The following is a 14,029-nucleotide window of genomic DNA, read 5'->3' as shown; positions in this document are numbered from 1 at the left end:
AACACTAAATCTAAGCCTAAATCCTAATGATAATGCTCAACCTAATCTCTAACTCTAAACCTCAACCTTAACCTCTTATGTTAAACATCAACCCAAACCTTGACAGTAATCCTCAACCTAACCCCCAACACTAACCTCAATGATAAACCTCAGCCTAACTCCTTACACTAAACCTTATGCCGCACACACACAGTCAGAATTTCTGCCAGCAAAAGTCCGATGTGAGCTTTTGGTCAGAAATTCCGACCGTGTGTATGCTCCATCGGACTTTTGCTGTCGGAATTTCCACCAACAAAAGATTGAGAGCAGGTTCTCAATTTTTCCGACGTAAAAAATTCCGATCGAAAGTTCCGATCGTCTGTAGCAATTCCGACGCGCAAAATTCCGACGCATGCTCGGAAACAATTTGACGCGTGCTTGGAAGCATTAAACTTCATTTTCCTGGCTCGTCGTAGTGTTTTACATCACCTCGTTCTTGACAGTCGAAAATTCACAGAGCTTTTGTGTGACCGTGTGTATGCAAGTCAAGCTTGAGCGAAATTCCGTCGGAAAAACCATCCAAGGTTTTCCCCGATGGAAAATCCGATCGTGTGTACGGGGCATAACCCTAAACCCTAACACTAAATCTAAAACTAAATCCTAATGATAATCCCCCACCTAATATATAACAATAAAACCTCAACATGAACCCTAATGTTAAACATCAAGCTGAACCCTAATGCTAACCCTGAACCTAACCCCTTACTCTAAATTTCTACCTAAATCCTAAAGTTAAACCTCAACCTAAACTTTAACATTAAACTTCAACCTAACCCCAACACTAACCCTCCATTTAATTCCTAACACTAAACCTCAACTTAAACCCAAGTGGTAAAATGTAACCTAAAACCATGGTTGGAAGCTGTAGAATATCTACAAGAAACAAGATAGAGTATATGATTAAACCTAATATTGAAAGAGGTACAATAGGACGAGACAATATCGTCATCCCTGAGTGCTTAGATAGTGACGGTGTGTGTGGGACCAAGGCCAGAAAAGTGGTCCGTTCCCGGGAGCTGAGGTGGTCATAAAGCCCCATAGCCAGAGGGCGCACACAAAGCACCCCCAAGCACAGATTGCCAGTCTCCATAGTATGTCCAGAAAATCTCTCTCAAAAAGAGCTTCAGAAGTTGTCACTGGAATCCTCTTCCCCTCCTCCATGATGACATCACAGAGCTGGTGGATATTAGAGACCTTGAGTTCCTCCACCTTCCGTCTGAGGATGTCCCACAGATGATCAATAGGGTTTAGGTCTGGAGAAATGCTTGGCCAGTCCATCACCTTTACCCTCAGCTTCTGTAGGAAGGCAGTGGTCATCTTGGAGGTGTGTTTGGGGTCATTATCATGTTGGAATACTACCCTGCGGCCCAGTCTCTGAAGGGAGGGGCTCATGCTCTGCTTCAGTATGTCACAGTATATGTTGACATTCATGGTTCTCTCAATGACCTGTAGCTCCCCACTGCAGGCAGCACTCATGCAGCCCCAGACCATGACACTCCCACCACCATGCTTGACTGTAGGCAAGACACACTTGTCTTTGTTCTCCTCACCTGGTTGCCGCCACACACGCCTGACACCATCTGACACCAAATAAGTTTATCTTGGTCTCCTCAGACCACAGGACATGGTTCCAGTAATCCATGTCCTTAGTCTGCTTGTCTTCAGCAAACTGTTTGCGGCTTTCTTGTGCATCATCTTTAGAAGAGGCTTCCTTCTGGGATGACAACAAAGCAGACCAATTTGATGCAGTGTGCGGCGTATGGTCTGAGCTCTGACAGGCTGACCCCCCACCCCTTCAACCTCTGCAGCAACACTGGCAGCACTCATACGTCTATTTCCCAAAGACAACCTCTGGATATGACGCTGACCACGTGACCTCAACTTCTTAGGTGGACCATGGCGAGGCCTGTTCTGAGTGGAACCCGTCCTGTTATACCACTGTATGGTCTTGGCCACCGTGCTGCAGCTCAGTTTCAGGGTCTTGGCAATCTTCTTATAGCCTAGGCCATCTTTATGTAGAGCAACAATTCATTTTTTCAGATGCCCAGAGAGTTCTTTGCTATGAGGTGCAATGTTGAACTTCCAGTGACCAGCATGAGAGAGTGAGAGCGATAACCCCAAATTTAACACACCTGCTCCCCATTCACACCTGAGACCTTGTAACACTAACGAGTCACATGACACCGGGGAGGGAAAATGGCTAATTGGGCAAAATGTTGACATTTTCCCTTAGGGGTGTACTCACTTTTGTTGCCAGCAGTTTAGACATTAATGGCTGTGTATTGGGTTATTTTGAGGGGACAGTAAATTTACACTGTTATACAAGCTGTACACTCACTACACAACATTGTAGCAAAGTGTCATTTCTTCAGTGTTGTCACATGAAAAGATAGAATAAAATATTTACAAAAATGTGAGGAGTGTACTTACTTTTGTGAGATATGGTATATATTATTACAGACATTTAGTAAAGAGACAAATTAGTTCAAGGCTGGTTCAGTGACCTTTAGGGTTGTCCCGATACCACTTTTTTAGGACTGAGTACGAGTACCGATACTTTTTTTCAAGTACTCGCCGATACCAAATACCAAAACTTTTTTAAATTTGTCCCCAAATGCAGCCATGTCCCCCCACAAATGCAGCCATGTCCCCCTCATATCCAGCCATGTCCCCCCCATATCCAGCCATGTCCCCCCCATATCCAGCCATGTCCCCCCCCATATCCAGCCATGTCTCCCCATATCCAGCCATGTCCCCCCCATATCCAGCCATGTCCCCCCCCCATATCCAGTCATGTCCCCCCCATATCCAGCCATGTCCCCCCCCCCATATCCAGCCATGTCCCCCCCCATATCCAGCCATGTCCCCCCATATGCAGCCATGTCCCCCCATATGCAGCCATGTCCTCCCCATATCCAGCCATGTCTCCCCCCATATCCAGCCATGTCTCCCCCCATATCCAGCCATGTCCCCCCCCCCCATATCCAGCCATGTCCCCCATATGCAGCCATGTTTACCCCCATATCCAGCCGTGTCTCCCCCCCATATCCAGCCATGTCCCCCCCATGCAGCCATGTCCCCCCATATGCAGCCATGTCTCCCCCCATATCCAGCCATGTCCCCCATTTGCAGCCATGTCTCCCCCCCATATCTAGCCATGTCTCCCCCCATATCCAGCCATGTCCCCCCCCATGCAGCCATGTCCCCCCATATGCAGCCATGTCTCCCCCCATATCCAGCCATGTCCCCCATTTGCAGCCATGTCCCCCCCCATATCCAGCCATATCTCCCATATGCAGCCATGTCCCCCTTACCTTCATCCCGCCGCATCCCCGCTGCCGCCGACAGCTTAATACGCGCGGGGAACATCACAGCTGTCATTTGAATAGCTGTAATGATTTGCGCCGCGCTGCGTATAGACACTCCCCCTTGCTCGGCATTGGACAGTTCACCCGAGCAAGGGGGAGTGTTTATACACGGCGCGAATCATTACAGCTATTCAAATGTATGCTGTAATGTTCCCCGCCCGTATTAACCAAGTGGCAGCGGGGATGCGGCGGGATGCGGCGTAGTGGCGGGATGCGGCGGCGGCGGGGGGGGGAGTATTCTATTTCGGTATCGGGGGTGTTTGCGGGAGTAGTACTCCCGCAAATACTCGGAATCGGTCCCGAAACCGATACTAGTATCGGTATCGGGACAACCCTAGTGACCTTATCTGATGCGCCCATGTTGAATCCCTATCCCATTGAAATAAATAGGAGCCAAATCACTTATTATATATATTAGTCACAGACTGGAGGCATTATTATCAAAATTAGCCTTCCACCTACAGGCTGTGGTGGGATCTGCTGCAGTGCTATCTATTTTATAATGTAATTGTTATATGCAATTACATTATTAAAAAATAAATAAAAAAAAACTGAGTACCAAATTAAAAGCCTCATCTGTCCTTTAAAACCTTAAAATCTATAGTGCCTTGAAAAAGTATTAATTCCCCTTGAAATTTTTTCCAAATTTTGTCATGTTACAACCAAAAACATAAATGTATTTTATTGGGATTTTATGTGATAGGCCAACACAAAGTGGCACATAATTGTGAAGTGGAAGGAAAATAATAAATGGTTTTCAATTTCTTTTACAAATAAATATGTTCAGTTTTAGGTAGGTCCCCTGTTTGAGGAGTTTCATTGAGGCAATTGCTATGTTGACTGGCAGTATTGTGTAGCCGGGAATTCTTTTAGAATTTCCCCCTCTTCTCCTTTGTATCCACCAGACAGCGGAAATTTTACACCGATACATTCCCTGGCTAAAAGATGAAAACATTGTATTTCCTGGAGATGTAGAATTTTTACAGGACCCTTCAGGTGAGTCTGGTCTGTCTGGTTGTACCTGTCCCAGAAAACACATGGGGGATGAGTCCCGTCTATAAAAATGTTGGACATTTCATTTCACATACCTGGGATTCTTCACATTTCTCACATTGCTTTGTCACAAACAGTTGACTTCCCCTACTTTGCAAAGTGATTTGGTAACTATCATCTTAGTACACTATATTGCAGTTTCCCCTGGTGAGGTACCCCCTTCATGCTGAGGGCATGTGGTCTGGTATGGTTCAGGTCAGCCAAGCTGCATGCTTGGAATAAAGGTCTGGTATGATTTTTTTAGGGGACCTCATGTTTTTTTCAAGATTTTCATATTCCAATAAGCCCCCTACCTGCAGACCACCACAACCACCAGCCAGGGTTGTGGGGAAGAGGCCCTTGTCCTCATCAACATGAAGACAAGATGCTTTGCCAGGAGGTTTCCCTTGGAAAAGTTCCCATGTTGAGGGCGTGTAGCCTGGTATGGTTCAGGTTAGCCAAGCTGCATGCTTGGAATAAGGGTCTGGCATGTATTTTGGGGGGACTCTAGGCATTTTTTTATGCATTTTGGGGGGATTCTAGGCAATTTTTTAATGCATTTTGGGGGGATTCTAGGCATTTTTTTAATGCATTTGGGGGGGGGGGGTGCTACAAAATTTGTATGCGTTTTGGGGTGACTCTACATAGTTTTTCTGATATAATTTGGGGTGACTCTACAATTTTTTATGCATTTTTGGGAGACGCTATGCAATTTTTTAAATGCCTTTTAGAGGGATGCCACTACACTTGCCTACTACTACACATTTAAAAAAAAAAATAATTACTTTTTTTTTCTTTCTTGCTACATGTGCCGGCAAAAGTGACAAAAAAAAACAAACAGTTTAACTGCTTCCGGACCACCTACCACGTATATACTGTGGCAGGGTGGCCCGGCTGCACGAAATCATGTACCTGTACATGAATTCATGCAAAGGGTCTGGGGCACAGGCGACCCACTGTCGATGTGAATGGAACAGCAGATCGTTCTCTGGAGAGGCAGAAAGACGGTCTGCCTATGTAACCAAGGCAGACCGCTGTTCAGTGAGAGGGGAAGATGGAGATCTTGTGTTTCTAAGCAGAAACAAGGAACTCTGGGCCAGATCCACAAAAGAGATACTCCGACTTAAGTGCTGTTCAGTCTGTGTGTAACTTTGGAAACGATCCTCAAAAGGCTTTTTCCAAAGTTAGGCAGAAGATCCGGCATGTGTAATTGAATTACACTGCCGAATCTTAGGATGCAGTAGTACCGCATCCGCCGCTGGGGGCATTTCAAGTCGAAATGCCGTTTCTAGTATGCAAATTAGCACTTAAGGCGATCCACAAAGCTTTCCAGCTTCCTTTTTGCGCCGTAAGTGTTATTTTGCAAGTGTAAAATTAGGGCTCGTTCTACAAAGTGTAAACTAGTCACACCTTGTAAAAGCCCATTCCAGCGACGGCATTTGGTATGCTTTCCCGAGGGAGAACTCCACGGCAATTTGTAAAAACAAAACCGGCATGGGTTCCCCCCCAGGAGCATACCAGGCCCTTAGGTCTGGTATGGGTTGTAAGGGGACCCCCCCTACGCCGAAAAATCGACGTAGGGGGTCCCCCTACAATCCATACCAGACCCGTATCCAAAGCACGCTACCCGGCCGGTCAGGAATGGGAGTGGGGACGAGCGAGCGCCCCCCCCCCCCTCCTGAGCCGTGCCAGGCCGCATGCCCTCAACATGGGGGGGTTGGGTGCTCTGGGGCAGGGGGGCGCACTACGGGCCCCCCCACCCCAGAGCACCCTGTCCCCATGTTGATGAGGACAGGACCTCTTCCCGACAACCCTTGCCATTGGTTGTCGGGGTCTGCGGGCGGAGGCTTATCGGAATCTGGGAGTCCCCTTTAATAAGGGGGCCCCCAGATACCGGCCCCCCACCCTAAGTGAATGGATATGGGGTACATCGTACCCCTATCCATTCACCTGTAGGCAAAAAGTAAAAGTTAATAAACACACAACACAAGGCTTTTTAAAATATTTTATTATTCTGCTCCGGATGCCCCCCCTGTCTTCGTTATTAGCTCAATTAGCAGGGGGGGCTTCTTCTTCCGCTCTCCGGGGGTCTTCTCCGCTCTCCGGGGGTCTTCTCCGCTCTCCGGGGGGGCTTCTCCGGACTCCGGGGGGCTTCTTCCATCTTCTCCCCTCTTCCGCTCTTGACTCGGCGAACACCGGTTCTTCTGCAGATGTCCGGTGCCTTCTTCTTCAGCGCTGGCTGCCTGCTATGTTTGTGTGTTAGCTCAATTTCTAACAGGCAGCCGGCGCGGTCTTCTGTGACGTCAGGGTCTTCTGGTCTTCTGTTCTTCCGATGTTGTCTCGTCGCCTGTTGTCGCTGTAATGATGGAAGCGCGCCTTGCATCACATTTATATAGGCATCACCGTCCCATCATGCTCCGGTAGGTACCCACGTGGTGGGTGCCTACCCACGTGCACCCACCACGTGGGTACCTACCGGAGCATGATGGGACGGTGATGCCTATATAAATGGGATGCAAGGCGCGCTTCCATCATTACAGCGACAACAGGCGACGAGGCAACATCGGAAGAAAGGAAGAGAAGACCCTGACGCCACAGAAGACCGCGCTGGCTGCCTGTTTGAAATCGAGCTAACACACAAACATAGCAGGCAGCCAGCGCTGAAGAAGAAGGCACCGGAGAGCTGCAGAAGAACCGGGGTTCGCCGAGTCAAGAGCGGAAGAGGGGAGAAGATGGAAGAAGCCCCCCGGAGTCCGGAGAAGCCCCCCCCGGAGAGCGGAGAAGACCCCCGGAGAGCGGAAGACCCCCGGAGAGTGGAAGACCCCCGGAGAGCGGAAGAAGAAGCCCCCCCTGCTAATTGAGCTAATAACGAAGACAGGGGGGGCATCCGGAGCAGAATAATAAAATATTTTAAAAAGCCTTGTGTTGTGTGTTTACTAAGTAACTTTTTGCCTACAGGTGAATGGATAGGGGTACGATGTACCCCATATCCATTCACTTAGGGTGGGGGGCCGGTATCTGGGGGCCCCCTTATTTGAGGGGACTCCCAGATTCCGATAAGCCCCCGCCCGCAGACCCCGACAACCAATGGCAAGGGTTGTCGGGAAGAGGTCCTGTCCTCATCAACATGGGGACAGGGTGCTCTGGGGTGGGGGGGCCCGCAGTGCGCCCCCCTGCCCCAGAGCACCCAACCCCCCCATGTTGAGGGCATGCGGCCTGGCACGGCTCAGGAGGGGGGGGGCGCTTGCTCGTCCCCACTCCCATTCCTGACCGGCCGGGTAGCGTGCTTTGGATACGGGTCTGGTATGGATTGTAGGGGGACCCCCTACGTCAATTTTTCGGCGTGGGGGGGTCTCCTTACAACCCATGCCAGACCTAAGGGCCTGGTATGCTCCTGGGGGGGGAACCCATGCCGGTTTTTTCTTTGAAAATTGGCATGGAGTTCTCCCTCAGGAATGCATGCCGCTGTCATTTTTTTTTTTTCCCGACGCAACTTTTTTAAGCCGTCGCGATCCTCAAAACTCGGCGTAACGTAACTTCGCGCATGCGCAGTACGGCCGGCGCGGGAGCGCGCCTCATTTAAATGGGACTCGCCCCATTTGAATAGGAACGCCTTGCGCCGGCGGAATTTTAGTTACACAGCCTGAAATTTCTAGATAAGTGCTTTGTGGATCGGGCACTTAGGTAGAAACTTTAAGGCAGTGTAACTTAAATGGGATTTTTTAAGTTACGCCAGGTTTTTGTGGATCTGGCCCTCTGTTTTCCTCCAGGTATAGAAAAGAGAAACAAGTGCGGGACTTTAAATCTATGGTTACGCAGACGCAATTGCTCTCTGAATCTGGGCCTATGTATTTGGAATTGCGGCGATTTACGCCCACTAAACGCAAATACTATCAGCCTTGCCAGCTGTCTTCCGTAAACTACAAAACACCTCCCCAGTTGTAATAGAGATCAAAATAAGATTCAGAATACTTTCATAATCCCAAAGGCAAAATATTAACCACTCCCCCTGGGTTGACAGGGTGGTCTACGGCCATCCATTTGACCCTCGTTGGAGTCATGATGTCACTTATGGCGCTGGCACTGACATTTTTATTCTGGAAAGCCTAAGATTGATTTATTTATTTTTTATCTCAGGCCTTCCAGCATAGAGGAGAGATGTGGGGACTTATAGGCCCAGGATATCTCCATAAAGAGGACATGTCATGCATATTCCTAATTACAAGGGATGTTTACATTACTTGTAACAGGAATAAAAGTGATCAAAAAATGAAAAAATAAATAAAGGGAAAGTGTAAAAATAAAAAAATAAACAAAACAATTAAAAAAATATATTTTTTTAAAGCAACTTTGCCCCCTCGTGCTTGCAGAAATAAACGCATATGTAAGTTGCGACCGCATATGTGAGGTATTGCTGGGATTGTTAGAGCGAGAGCAATAATTCTAGCACCAGACCTCCTCTGTAACTCTAAACTGGTAAAAACTATAAAAAAAATTAAAGCGTCGCCTAAGTAGTTTGGCGCCATTCCACAAGTGCGCAATTTTAAAGTGTGACATGTTAGGTATTTGTTTACTCGGCATAACATCATCTTTTATATTTTACCAAATTGGCTTATCTGCATTAAAATTAATTAAAGTGGGTTTTTTTCCAAAATATTTGCTGTGCAATGACCGCCATTTTATTCCTTAGGGTGTCCGCTAAAACAATTTATACATTTCAATGGGCAGGGCATTTTGGGAGCGGTGTATTAAGCGTTCCCAAACCGCCCCAAAGATGCTGCTTGCAGGACTTTTTCTAACGTCCCGCAAACGCACCGCCCCCGTGTGAAAGCATGTGGGCCTTCATATTCGGGCAGTGGCGGCCCGTCCATTAGTGCGCCGCCCCCTCTATCCTCACCACCCCCTATATGAATAATGAATAGATTCATGCATAGCATGAATCTATCCACGGCCTCCGTGGCCACCACTAGGGATGAGCTTCGTGTTTGAGTCAAACTCACGTTCGACTCGAACATCGTATGTTTGACATTTCGTCGAAATACGAACGTTACGGGCCGTTCGCGACAAATTTGAGTGCCGCGTCACGGCCCATAATTCACTGCATTGCTGGCTGATGATTGGCCCGCATGCTTGGCCAATCAATGCTTGCTGTGTATTTCGACACATGTTTTTACCGCGATTTGCGTTTTTTCTTTTTTTTTTTTATAATTCTTTTTTTTTTTTAGCTGGCAATTTTTTTTTTTTTTTACACTTTCTTTAACAACTAGCTATAAACAGGTTAAAAGAAAAACACAAACCGCGAATCGTGGCAAAATCACGGTAACAACGCAGTACTTGCGTTTTGGATGCGGGTCCATTGAATTCTATTACATGCAAAACGCTGCTTTTTTGCGGGAAAAAAAGTCCCCAACCCTTCCAAAAAACGCAGAGGCACAAAAAAGCCTTGATGTGAAGATGTTCCATAGGAAACCATGTTAAAAAATGTCCCTGCATTTCTGCAAAATGCATCAAAAAATGCATTAGTGTGAATGGAGCCTAAGGCCCCGTACACACGAGAGGATTTATCCGCGAATACGGTCCAGCGGATCGTTTCCGCGGATAAATCCTCTCGAGGATTTCAGCGGATTTCTCTGCGATGGAGTGTACTCACCATCGCATTGAAATCCGCGCCGAAATCTTCTGGCGATGACGTGTCGCGCCGTCGCCGCGATTATGACACGGCGACGTGCGCGACGCTGTCATATAAGGAATTCCACGCATGCGTCGAATCATTACGACGCATGCGGGGGATCCCTTCGGACGGATGGATCCGGTGAGTCTATACAGACCAGCGGATCCATCCGTTGGGATGGATTCCAGCGGATAGATTTGTTTAGCATGTCAGCGAATATTCGATCTGCTGGAATCCATCCCACCATAGGATCTATCCGCTGAAACCCATTCGCTGGGATTTTTCAGCGGATGGATTCTATCGTGTGTATGGGGCCTTAGGCTCCATTCACATTGTAACGCCGCGTACGCGGCGTATTTTGCCGCAATTAGTTAACTTTTTTTTTCACAAAGAATTTACATTGATGTCTATGGCCGAACGCCAATGCCGCCTGAAAAAAAGTGTCCGGGACTTGTTTTCAGGCGGCAGGCGTACGGCGTCTATGAGATGTGAACCATCTCATAGACATCAATGGAAATTCTCCCCTCCAGCAGCACGGGCGTCGCGCTTCAGGCGTTTTGTCGCCTAGGTGTGAATGAGGGCTAAAGGTGTATAGAAGGTGGTGTGTAGTCCTGTGATTGGGTGACAACGCTGCCTCTCCATAGATACAGTAGAGTGAGTGTTGTCACCCTGGGACAGGAAGTGGGTTACTGGCAGGATCCTGAGGTGATAATAAAGAAAAAAGCGAAACCTGAAGCAGAAGAAAATGAATGCAGCCACCATATCTAAAGACTGGATTACGCAGTGGCGGAATTATCATGGTCGCGGCAGTCGCAATTTGCGACTGGGCCCCGCAGTTCCGCTACTTTAGGGGGGCCCCCCTTCACCTGTCTGCCAGTGTGAGGTGCCGCGGAACCCCGCCCGTCCATCTGCCAGTGTGAACGCCCCACCAGTTAGCTCCGCCGCGGGAGGAGGGGGGTTCGTCCGTTGATACTGTTGAGGATGAGGGGAGAGAAGGCAGAGCTGAGAAAGTGGACCGCCCTGCCCCTATCCAGAGAGAATGTGGGGAGGCGAGGGAGGTCACTGAAAAAGAAAGTCAGCTGACCACCGCTGCCACCCCCTTCAACACCACCACCACTGATGCCCCCCCCTACACCCCTCAAAAAAAGTATAACAATTATGCTTTTTCGGGGGGGGGGGGGGCCTTCATGATTTCTTGCACCGGGGCCCTGAAGTTTCTAGTTACGAACAAAGGCCCAGATTCTGAAAGGGCTTACGACAGCGCAACGCAATGTACGCCGTCGTAAGTCCTAATCTGGGCCGTCGTATCTATGCAACTGATTCTTAGAATCAGTTACGCATAGATATCCATTAGATCCGACAGGCATAAGGCTCTCACACCGTCGGATCTTAAATGGAATTTTTTTTTTTGCCGCTAGGTTTCGCCTCCGTCGTTTTCCCCGTCGAGTAAGCAAATCAGCTAAATACGCGCATTCCCAAACGTACGCGCGGTCGGCGCAGTGAAGTTACGACGTTTACGTTAGGTTTGCGCGGCGTCAAGTTGCCCCTGCTATATGAGGGGCAACCAATGTTAAGTATGGCCGTCGTTCCCGCGTCGAAATCTGTAAATTTACGCCGTTTGCGTAAGTCGTCCGTGAATGGGGCGTCACGTCGAAACCAATGACGTCCTTGCGACGTCATTTGGAGCAATGCACCCTGGGATATTTTTCAGACGGCGCATGCGCTGTACGTTCGGAGCGGGAACGCGCTTAATTTAAATGCTCCACGCCCCCTTACGCCGTTTGCGTAAGTCGTCCGTGAATGGGGCGCCACGTCGAAACCAATGACGTTCTTTGCGACGTCATTTGGAGCAATGCACCCTGGGATATTTTTCAGACAGCGCATGCGCAGTACGTTCGGAGCGGGAACGCGCTTAATTTAAATGCTACACGCCCCCTACCCGGCTAATTTGAATTAGGCGGGCTTGCACCGGGTGATTTACGCTACGTCGCCGCAACTTTACAGGCAAGTTCTTTGTGAATAAAGCACTTGCCTGCAAAACTTGCGGCGGCGTAACGTAAATGAGATACGTTACGCCCGCGGAGTTTTACGCCCATCTACGAGAATCTGGGCCAAATATTTTAGATTTTGAGTTTTGTAAAGCACTTTCAGAAGCCTATCAGATCCGTGTGACTTAGCGGCACCTATCATTTTTAAAGCAGCAATCTCAAACTGGCGGCCCTTAAGCTGTTGTAAAACTACAAGTCCCATCATGCCTTTGCCTTTGCTTGTAACTGTCAGCCTTGCAATGCTCCATGGGACTTGTAGTTTTGCAACAGCTGGAGGGCCACCAGTTTGAGAGCCCCCTGATTTAAAGGACAATAACTAAATCAGCAGTTGTTCAGCCAAGATGCAGATTTCCTCTGTCATAACTGATAGCAGAACTTAAAGGGGTTAAGATGTCAGAACTCACTTGGGAAGGGGTGTCGTCTGTTCCGCGGCCTGCCTGGGTCCCCGCCGATGTCACGCAGCCCTGTCCCCGGAGCAGTCCGGACATCTCACTCCTTGCACGCCGGAGCTCACCTGTGAAAAGCTCTAACCTTTGCTCGCTATTTTCTTGTCTCTTCCTCATTCCGTGTCAAGGATAAAAGAGCCAACTACATGCAGGCGGTGCGGAGCCGTCGGAGCCAAGAGGAAATGCAGGTCAATAGCTGTAATATAGAGACACAACACACAATGTAAAGGCAGCAATGAATACTAAACAAAAGCAATAAAAGTGGACAATATCACAAGCAGGTAGGAACTTGTATGTATTAGTATTCAATGTCATTATAATTCAGGTGCTACAACAATACAAGGTGGACCTACCTGAGGATAATGAAAGGCAGGTGAGTCCGAATCGCTTTAAACACTTCAGCCCCCGGAAGAATTTACCCCCTTCCTGGACCAAAGCATTTTTTGCGATTCGGCACTGCGTCGCTTTAACTGACAATTGCGCGGTCGTGCGACGTGGCTCCCAAACAAAATTGGCGTCCTTTTTTTCCCCACAAATAGAGCTTTCTTTTGGTGGTATTTGATCACCTCTGCGGCTTTTATTTTTTGCGCTATAAACAAAAAAAGAGCGACAATTAAAAAAAAAAAGCATTGGGCCAGATTCAGCATTGAATTACGCCGGCGTATCTATAGATACGCAGCGTAAATTCAAAGCTGCGCCGGCGTATCTTTTTTCTGTATTCAGAAAGCAAGATACGTCGACATTAGCCTAAGATCCGACTGGCGTAAGTCTCTTACGCCGTCGTATCTTAGGGTGCATATTTTAGGTGGCGCTTCCGTCGTTTTCAGGGTAGAATATGCAAATGACCTAGATAAGCCGATTCACAAATTTACGTACGCCTGGCGCTATTTTTTTACGCCGTTTACGTTAGGTTTTTTCGGCGTAAGGTTACTCCTGCTATTAGGAGGCGCAAGCAATGTTAAGTATGGCCATCGTTCCCGCGTCGAAATTTGAAAAATGTACGTTGTTTGCGTAACTCGTCTGTGAATGGGGCTGGACGTAATTTACGTTCACGTCAAAACCAATGACGTCCTTGCGGCGTACTTTGGAGCAATGCACACTGGGAAATTCCACGGACGTTCGGGAAAAACGTCAATCACGTCGGGTCACCAAGAATTAACATAAAACACGCCCCCTCATCCTCATTTGAATTACGCGTGCTTACGCCGGCCCCATTTACCCTACGCCGCCGTAACTTAGGAGGCAAGTTCTTTGCGAATACAGCACTTGCCTCTCTAACTTACGGCGGTGTAGCGTAAATACGATGCGCTGCGCCGCCGTAACAATGCGCGCCCCTACCTGAATCTAGCCCATTATTTTTTACTTTTTGCTATAATAAATATCCCCCAAAAAATATATAAAAAATAATTTTTTCCTCAGTTTAGG

At 48.1% G+C, this 14,029-nt stretch overlaps 1 protein-coding gene across 1 annotated transcript in view; it reads right to left on the bottom strand.

Annotated features, from left to right (window-relative positions):
• The window catches only part of LOC120936032 (altered inheritance of mitochondria protein 3-like), an 85,838-nt gene extending 73,180 nt beyond the window's left edge, over positions 1-12,658 (bottom strand). The window contains exon 1 of the mRNA XM_040348121.1: positions 12,563-12,658. The gene's annotated coding sequence lies outside the window, so the exon portion shown is untranslated. The remainder of the gene's footprint in view (positions 1-12,562) is intronic.
• Between the last annotated feature and the right edge of the window lie 1,371 nt (positions 12,659-14,029).

Source organism: Rana temporaria, chromosome 4 (assembly GCF_905171775.1).
Source record: "Rana temporaria chromosome 4, aRanTem1.1, whole genome shotgun sequence".
Classification (NCBI taxonomy): Eukaryota; Metazoa; Chordata; class Amphibia; order Anura; family Ranidae; genus Rana; species Rana temporaria.
The sequence above is the reverse complement of the archived record's forward strand: the minus strand, read 5'-3'. Positions and strand labels throughout refer to the sequence as shown.